Source organism: Cebus imitator, unplaced genomic scaffold (genome assembly GCF_001604975.1).
Source record: "Cebus imitator isolate Cc_AM_T3 unplaced genomic scaffold, Cebus_imitator-1.0 Scaffold272, whole genome shotgun sequence".
Lineage (NCBI taxonomy): Eukaryota > Metazoa > Chordata > Mammalia > Primates > Cebidae > Cebus > Cebus imitator.
In genome coordinates this window covers 2,784,136-2,793,124 of record NW_016107587.1, presented here as the reverse complement: position 1 = coordinate 2,793,124, position 8,989 = coordinate 2,784,136, and positions in this window count along the sequence as shown.

Below are 8,989 nucleotides of genomic sequence, written 5' to 3'. Positions count from 1 at the left end.
CACTAGGTTGTTTGGGACTTCTAAATAGGTTAGTCACATAAACAATAGAAGGTTTATTTGAACTTTTTGCCCATCTGGAAAGCCTATGCCCACATATAATTCTTGGCAATGAGTTACGACTTAATAAAAGTTATTTCCGTTATAATGATCATAGAAGTCTTTTTCCAGTGTGAAATACTGAGTACCTTAATAAAGTATTAATAAATAAAGTATTATTTAAATTAATTAATAAAGTACCTTAATAAGGTATTAAGCACTATTATCATCACAGCAGCATTCTGAATTTCCAGGCTCTTGATAAGTTGTGGTTATGCATCTTGAAACAGTGGCATCTGGAGCCTGTCTTAGGAGTTAGGGCAGTTGGACTTATCTCGGTTAAGAATGGTTTAAAAAGTCTGGCTTCCGGATGGCACTGCTGAGCAACTTTAGCAACAGCAGCCACTGCTATTCTTCAGACTTCCTGTTGTGGATTAAAAATGAATCCATATTTTTTCAAGTCACTATAAAGTAAATTTTTAATTACTTGCAGCTAAAGGCATTCCTAACCACCAAGCTGTGTTAAAACTGTTTTTAATTAATAAGAATTTTTAAAATATTATTTCTTCTTTTTATACTTAAAAATATATATCATATGATGACATGTAAATTTTATTTAATTTGCACTGAATGAAATTAAATGGTATTTATTCACACATCACATGAATACATATATTAGAAATAAAGGAGACTCATGTATAAATTGCATTGCTGTCCAGAACCTATCGCCTTGGTATCCTGGAGATTAGGTGGATCATGGCTCTCTGGTTGACTGGGATTGGCTTTCAAGTGCATAGATTTAGGTTTCTCCAAGTGCAGGTTGCTAAAAGGTCACAGGGGGAGCATTTGGAAAATTGGGACAGAGGTTTCAAATACTTTTTTTTAACAATTATTTTCACCGTCTGTACACTGGTTTTATTTTCCAGTTATGTATACTTTACTTCACTGAAGAAAGAACATTTGTCCGTATTCTGTTGATGGAGAGCAAAGGTGTGATTCAGTTGACTAATAGTCCCTAGTATTTGCACATAAAATCTTCTGAGAAGAGATTCAGGAACTGTCTTCCATATTTAGAAACAGCCCAAAGGTCCAATTGGTCTTGAATGCCCAGTGGCCTTCAGGATAAATAAAAACCTCTGATTCCCCTAGGGCTTGCTGGTTTCCATTTTTATCCCTTAGTGTTTGACTAAACACCACATGAAAATGAAAACCTATACCAATTTTCTTAATTGAAGCTGTGTCTGGTTATGGAAACACTTAAAACATAAAAATGGGTTGCACATGGCTTGCTCCTGGCACTGAGTTCAGGCACTACTTCCTGCTGTCAATCCAGTGGATTCACTCCTGCACCATGAATGGTAACAATATTAATCTTCAACGACAATACTTCACAATATTCAGTTTAAAAGCATTTTACTGGCTATTTCACTTTAACTTCGTAAGAAAACACTGCCAAAATTCCCATGGTGTATCTAAGAAGTTGAGTTTATGTATAAATTGAATTTATACAAGAGGCTGAAGGATATGGTCACAGACTCTCTTTTCTACTAGCAGAAGAAATTTGGCTTCAGCCTGAAGCTTTCTCAATAGTTGGAACTATAGGACTATCATGTCCTGTTTTCTGCAATTTTCAAGTACAGAAACCTAAAATCTAAAAGCAAAACAAAAAAACACAAGGCTAACAAGGCTGGGTCACACCATACTCATACACCCTACTTATATCCATTCTGAGGGTCATGGGCAGCTATTTTTGTTTCTATTGATTTTCTACTAGAAATTAAAATTCTATGAAAATTACAGTTCAAGATATTGATTCTGATAAGGCTAATGAAGATAATTAGAATATATCAACTTTAGATAGAAAATATCAATGGCTTAGCTAATCTTAAATTACCCTTAAGAGGTAACTAAGAGAGAAGGGAAGGTATTTTGGCCAAGAAGGAGATCTGTGGAATCATGCTTTCCATGAGTGCCAGACAGCTAATGCTGTGAAAGTTCTCCCAGTACCAGGGAAAACACCTCTCCTGCCTTTGCATCCTGAGCCAATCTCTCCCGGGTCTCAGCCTGTGTGAAGAGCAGAGGCAAAATTTATGCTTCATAATACAGAGAATAAGCTCTTAAGGGACACCCAGATGGGTTTCAAATCTCAGCTCTGCTGCTTACCAGAATTTTGCATCTGGAATTTCCAGCTTCTTTTTTTTTGTAAATATCTGAAAATCTATTTTATTATTATTTCACTAGATGACGTATTAGTGAATACGCTAGATAGCATTTTCTCAAATGGCCCATACATTACATGGTAACATTCCTCTTTGATTCCTGAGATCCTCAATATTATTTGTCTTTTGAACTATCCACATTCTTACCACAACTGTGAGACTGTGATACTGCCCACAGGCATAGTAATACTTAGTGATAAAGAACATTTTGCTAAGTTGTTCTATCGTGGTCCTTGCTTAATGTGCTGACATCTTTGTTCTAATCTAGCTTTCAGCAGTTAAGCATATTTCTTCGTAGTCATGTACAGGATCTGGTTGAGGGAGAGGTTTTGTGTGTTCATCTGCAAGAAACTCTCTACTTTGTCATCTAACAATGAAGAATACATAGATTTATAACAAACACAATACAAAGTTCTGTCATAATTTATCTATCTTTTTGATTGACATCCAGGTTTTCTCCCCTTTTCCACCATTGCAATCTTCTTTTGGATTGGAAATACACATTTCAAGATAGTTTGCTATCACCCATTTTACTGCTGCTGATCAGTGACACTTAACACAGAAGTTAAGGTGTGTCCGATAGTGTTCTATGTGCTGATGCATACCACGCCTAAATCTTCACAAAACCCTATCAAGTACATACTTTTATTACCGCTGTTTCATGCCTGTGAAAACAGGCACAGAGAGGTCCAATAGCATGAGCAAAGTCACAGAACAGGTTACTGTGGAGTGGAGCAAAAGCTGCAGCTTCTGCTCCAGAGCAAGGCTCTTAAGGTCACCTGCTGTCCCTGGTTTGCAGGTTCCAAGATTTTGCTGTTGATGAGTTGTTTTGTTTGTTGGTTGTGCTGTTCCAGCATCATAATAATATCAAACACAAGAGCTGTCTGGATGTCTTCCCAGGATTAGAGGTAAACACTGAGGCTACATTTTGTGAGTGAAGATAACTAGCCCTTTGGGGAGAAGGCAAGCCAATGACCCTGGCCTTATTTGTTAGCCATCCAATTTGGGAGCATGAGTTTGCTTGAGGAGGACCAGCTGGTATTAGAACATTTCCTGTTTTCATAGAAATTTAATTTTACATTTATAAAACATTTATCAAACTGAGTGACATCATTCAACAATTTAGTACTTTCTGGGGATTGTTGGATGGATGTTGTGAGGATTGAACTTAAAGTGGGAAGAGACCATCATTTGAATATATCTTAGGGCTTCCCAGCTGCACCAGGTTATGGACAAGGGACCTAGAATCCCATCCTTCCAGTCACTAATCACATGGCCTGAGATGTCACTTCATGAAGCTGGGCTCTGCATGCTCATCCACAAGTGATGTAAAACATTTGAGGTTGGCACACAGTACGTTTACTGGCCCTGTTGTGAATATTATGATTATTAATATTATAATGAACATTTAAAAAAATTATTTAGTGCATTGCAAAGTTTTTCTACACTTGGAAGTAAATGTAGTCACAGTTGGGTAAGGCAGGAATTTCCAATCTTGAGTCTGCCCCTTTGCAGACCCTTCGTAGAGGCTGAGACCCTGTAGATGTGGCCTGAGTCCACCTGATATGCAGCCAGGTATGGGTACCTGTTGACTACAGTAATGCTAAGGATACCACCCAAATAGCTGCAGTTTTCTGAAAATCATCACTTCTGCCATGCAAAGAGCTACACATTCCTCTGCCTCTTTCCCTGCTTTTGAGTTCTTTATTTTCCAACATGCATGACACCAAGGGGCCATGAGGATTTGTGAGCATGTGAGACCTCTGGGAGAAGGTGATCTTTTGTGCCACCATCAGTGGAAGGACATAGAACCCCTGATTCCCAAGCTGTTGACTGCAAAGTCACTACCAGCTCCTTGAGAATCTGATAGTTAATTCAGCTCCTCTTGGCTGGGCTGATAGAAAATGCATTTATATTTGGCAAATGCCAATATAATTGGGCTTTTAAAAATTCCAGAAGGCTTTAATTGCAGAAAATTACTTAAGTTTAAATCCTTTATTGTCTTTTATTTTTTTGGCTCTTAAACCTGAGCAATGAAATGAGACCAAACTAGAGTTTAATAAAAGTTAATTCCCACTAGAATTTAGAACACATCTTTAAACAACCTTAAATCTTCTGTTCATGAAACTTTGCCCAGTTAACTACAAGAGTCTGCAGCCTGTTTTTAATTTAGTTTTTACTCCCATCAGGAGATGGAAGAAAAAATAACTGAAAATAATCTCTGCAGAATTGTCCCAGTGGCTAGCTATCCTGCACAACTTCCAGGCTCTGATCAACTTGTGAGAGAGGAGAAATTTCTCTCTGAAAGAAGGACATTAATATCTCCAAGGACTTCTATGCAAAAGAGGAGAACTGCCTTGTTAGGCACCTCCTATATGCTCAGGGTGCGTAAGCATGATCTCCCTCAGACCTCAGGGCAGTGTCTTGATACATGAGCAAGCATCCCTGTGCTGCTGAGGAGACATTTAGAGAGGTGCAGCCATCACACGCTAATAACGTGCAAATCCAATGCATTGTGCAATTCAACTTGGGTCTGCCTCTTTCCAAAATCAATTATTTTGCCTTATGAGGTTGCCAGAGAAAATACTGAATGCTGAATTCTGTTTCCATTTCAGGTAACCAAGAGTAATATTTCCGTGTAAGTATGTCCTAGATGTTGCATGGAACTTAGACGTACTGAAAAATTATCAATTTTTTAATCTGAAATTTGGATTGAAGTGGGCATTCTATAATTTTATTTGCTAAGTCTGGAACACTAGGCCATTTCTCTTCATAAGAACCAAACATTGACTCTATGTTCTTTTATTGGCATAGATCCTAATTCAAATTTCATTTAAATTAATGTATATTTGGCAGGATGTTTGGGACATTGCTGCCAATGCCTTTTATTTCAGGCCTCTGAGAAGGAAGGGAAAAAGGACAGAAGAGGATAAAGAATGAAGGAGAGCAGGAGGGGAGAGTGGGAATGAAGGAAGAAGGAAAGAAAGACTTAAAAGAAAGTAGAAGAAAAGGGAGAAAATCAAGATTTCTCCAAATGTTTTCTGTTTTTATTTTTAATTGTTTTTTATTTTATTTATTTATTTATTTAGATGAGTTTTGCTCTTGTTGAGTGCAGTGCCGCGATCTCGGCTAGCTGCAACCTCCTGTCCTGGGTTCAAGTGGTTCTCCTACCTCAGTCTCCGAAGGAGCTGAGATTACAGGCACCCGCCATTCACGCCCAGATGATTTTGGTATTGTTAGTAGAGACAGGGTTTCACCATGTTGGCCAGGCTGGTCCCAAACTCCTGGCCTTAGGTGATCCACCCACCTGGGCCTCCCAAAGTGCTGGGTTACAGGGTGTGAGCCACAGCACCTGGGCCATTTTCTATTTTTGAAAACAGCACCCCTGCTATGTCAGAATTGTAGACTATCATAAAGTAATTTAACTTAGAACTAAAGTGAATAATAATTTCATACAGGGGGCATCTATTTAGGAAGATAACTTGTAAAATATTACATTATTATACTTTAAATTGAATATGTGTACATTTCATTAACTAAATTATAACTAGTAATGTCATGTTTATCAACCAATTATCAGCCAGTTATCATCACCAAGGAGATCTAGAATACTTAGATGACAGTTAACCAACTAAATCATATGCAAATCAATTCAGTTTTTATCCACTGTAAAATATTCTGCAAGTCTCAAAACATCTGGCTATCTGTAAGCATCTAAAACTTTGGCATTTTTATAGGCAAAGTCATTTACTGGTTTATTTTTATTTGTAATATTTACTCAGAGGTTTTATCTCTCTACACACACAGTCACGTTTCTCATTAATTGAAAAAGCCATCTGACCTCTCCAGGCCCTGGCTGTGGCTCACACTTGGGCCACAGGACCAGGACAGATCTTCTCACTCTAAGGTTGAATGACTTTCAGAATCAGCCCTCAAATGGGTAACTGCAAGTAGGAGATTTAAGCATTGCCTTTCTCTGTTGAAAGGTGGGCACAGAATACAAATACACACTTCCTTCTTTTTTATTCAAGCTTCCAGGAATGTAATACGTGGTATTTTATGCCCCACATATGTGACGACTAATCCCAAGTAAGCAGTTAAAAGTGAGAGTTTTAACTGACGTGGGGCTAGGAGACAGTAAGATCACAGCACGATCTTCTCTATTTACTTAAAAGCTTATTGCGTTTATTTGAAAATACTAAGACATATTCCAATGGGAACAGGAACCCGGGAAAATAAAATTTCACTCAGGGCTGACTTCACAAGGATTTAACAATAAATCCTTTCTTTGTCATCCTTTAATTCTCCATCTGTGTGTCTCTGTGGTTAAGAGGAAACGCTATGTGACAAGGGTGGGTGCCTTTCCTACATCCCAGGGACATTTGCTGGCTCTGGGGGTCTCACATCTGGAAAGACATAGTTCCTACCTTCAATCAGCAGGGTACACATGAGCATAGCCAAGCAATGCACGACACAACTGGTTTCATAATAGCCATCGTGGAGAGGCAGAAGAGAGAGAGGGTAAATCTTTGGGGGCCCGTGGTAAGGATCTTTGGAGGAGGAGGTAAATGAGCTTGGGAAGAATCCCAAAGGCTCAGGAACATCAGAGATGGTGGCAAAGCAAAACCAACACGAGGTTTGTGTTGCTTCAGGGACCATGCAACACGGGGCTCTGCTGCTGTGTCTAGGGTGAGTGTGTTTGAAAATGCAGCGTATTGATAGAAAATGTGATGCACGGTGAGGCCAACAGATCAGGAGATGATCGCCTTTGAAAAGACAGCTTGAGGTGAGGGGGCTCCTCAGACCGTGGGAAGTCACACAAGGAGGCACCAGTGTCACCAGGAGGCAGAGGGAGCAAAACATGGACAACAGCCTGTACTATTGCTTCTGCAGAAATGCACAGGCAGGCTTAGGATCGGCTGGCCCAAATAATTTCCAGCCTCTGGGACAGAGAACTGTCTCTAGTTGTCTGATATCTGGCCCTGAGGGTGACAGCCCCATAGTGGAGGGGCTTGGAGCTGTGGAATGCAGAGACGCACACAGAGGGAAGACAATGAAAAAAGACACAGGGAGAAGACGGCCATCTAGAAGCCAAGGAGAGAGGCCTCAGAAGAAGCCAACCCTGACAACACCTTGCTCTCAGACCCTGGGCTTCCAGGACAGTGAAGCAATCAGTTCCTATGGATTATGCCACCCAGTTTCTGTTTCCTTGTCACAGCAGCTCTAACAAATGGACACAGACATATATCCAACATGTGAGGCACTCTTACATCCACTACTCACTTACACTGTATCTCTCCCAAAGCTATGAAGTGTGATCATTGGGCACGGCAGAGTAAGAGACAAATTTGTCCTGTGAGAAAAAATGTTTCTAAATGTATAGTGAGCAAACAGGATAGATTTCAGAGCCTTCAATTAAAGCATTATGAATGTGAATCAAGCATGACAGCGTTTATATTGACACACAAAATAAAAATTCAAGTGATTTTTCATCTATTGCCAAATATCTAAATATTTGACACTGCATAAATAAGCTTTACCTAAGTAGAATATTCCATATTCTGTTATCATCTTAGGCATTACTCAATGTCGAGAAAAGGGCATACAAGGAGAAAAAGCTGGGAGAGTAAAACAGTTAAGTTCCTCATTACTTCATAAAATGCACAGATATAAAAACTGATATATGTCCAGGGGAGCTAACACTTGCTATACCCTTGGAAACCCACCAGTGGTACAATATCAGGATTATAATTTGTATTTTTTCCCTATTATGAAGCTATTCTGTAACAGACACCCGTCTCATGAAAAGGCAAAATAAAAATCTGAGGGTTTACATAAGATTGGAGTAATACAGTAAAATTCCTCTATTTACTGATTTTTACTCTAATATTTTTCATTTGGAGTGAGAAGAATAACTTTTATAAGACGTTCTGTGACAAAAGTTCTTCCCCGGAATCTTTTCAGAATTAAGCACTGGAAAAGAATCTGCCAAATAAGTAGCTGTAAGGTTTATACAGTAGAGGAATATGGATATTTTTGGAAGGAAACACATGGGAACCATCCTGAAGCACTTCTGGAGAGTCACTCACATGTAAACAACAAAATATTAACGACAAAAAATTTAATAAGGTACAAATCGTGGGGATAAAAATCTCTTTAGTTCAGCAACACACTTTAAGAGATGTTGTTAGACAGATTATGAGGCACTGGATTCGCATTCCATAAAATCTAGGACAATGTTTGGGGCAAAAACACACAGTGTGTTTGGCTGATGTAGGTTAGAGGGCTGGTCTGCAAGCATGCAGCTCCTAACGCTCAGAGCACAGCAGCGGTCACCCATGCTTTATCCGGCTCCATCCGTTCTACAGAAAGAGGTTGGCAGTGGAGAAAACCAAAAACCAAAAACCTTACAAAGCCCAGCTACAACAAAGGTCACGAAAATAATGATGAGAGCTGCCATTAGGCATCAGCCACAACTCCCCCCTCTTCCACCAAGGCATAACTGGCTTTTGAAGAGTAATTTTGATCTGTATCTCATTCCAACTAATATATACATATTTTTAAACAGAGTCTTGCTCTGTCGCCCAGGCTAGAGTGCAGTGGCAAGATCATAGCTCACTGCAGCCTGGAACTCCTGGCCTTAAGCAATCCTACCCCTTCAGCCTCCTAAGTAGCTGCAATTATAGGCATGTGCTGTTGCTGTACCACACCTGGCTATTTTTTTTTTTTTTTTT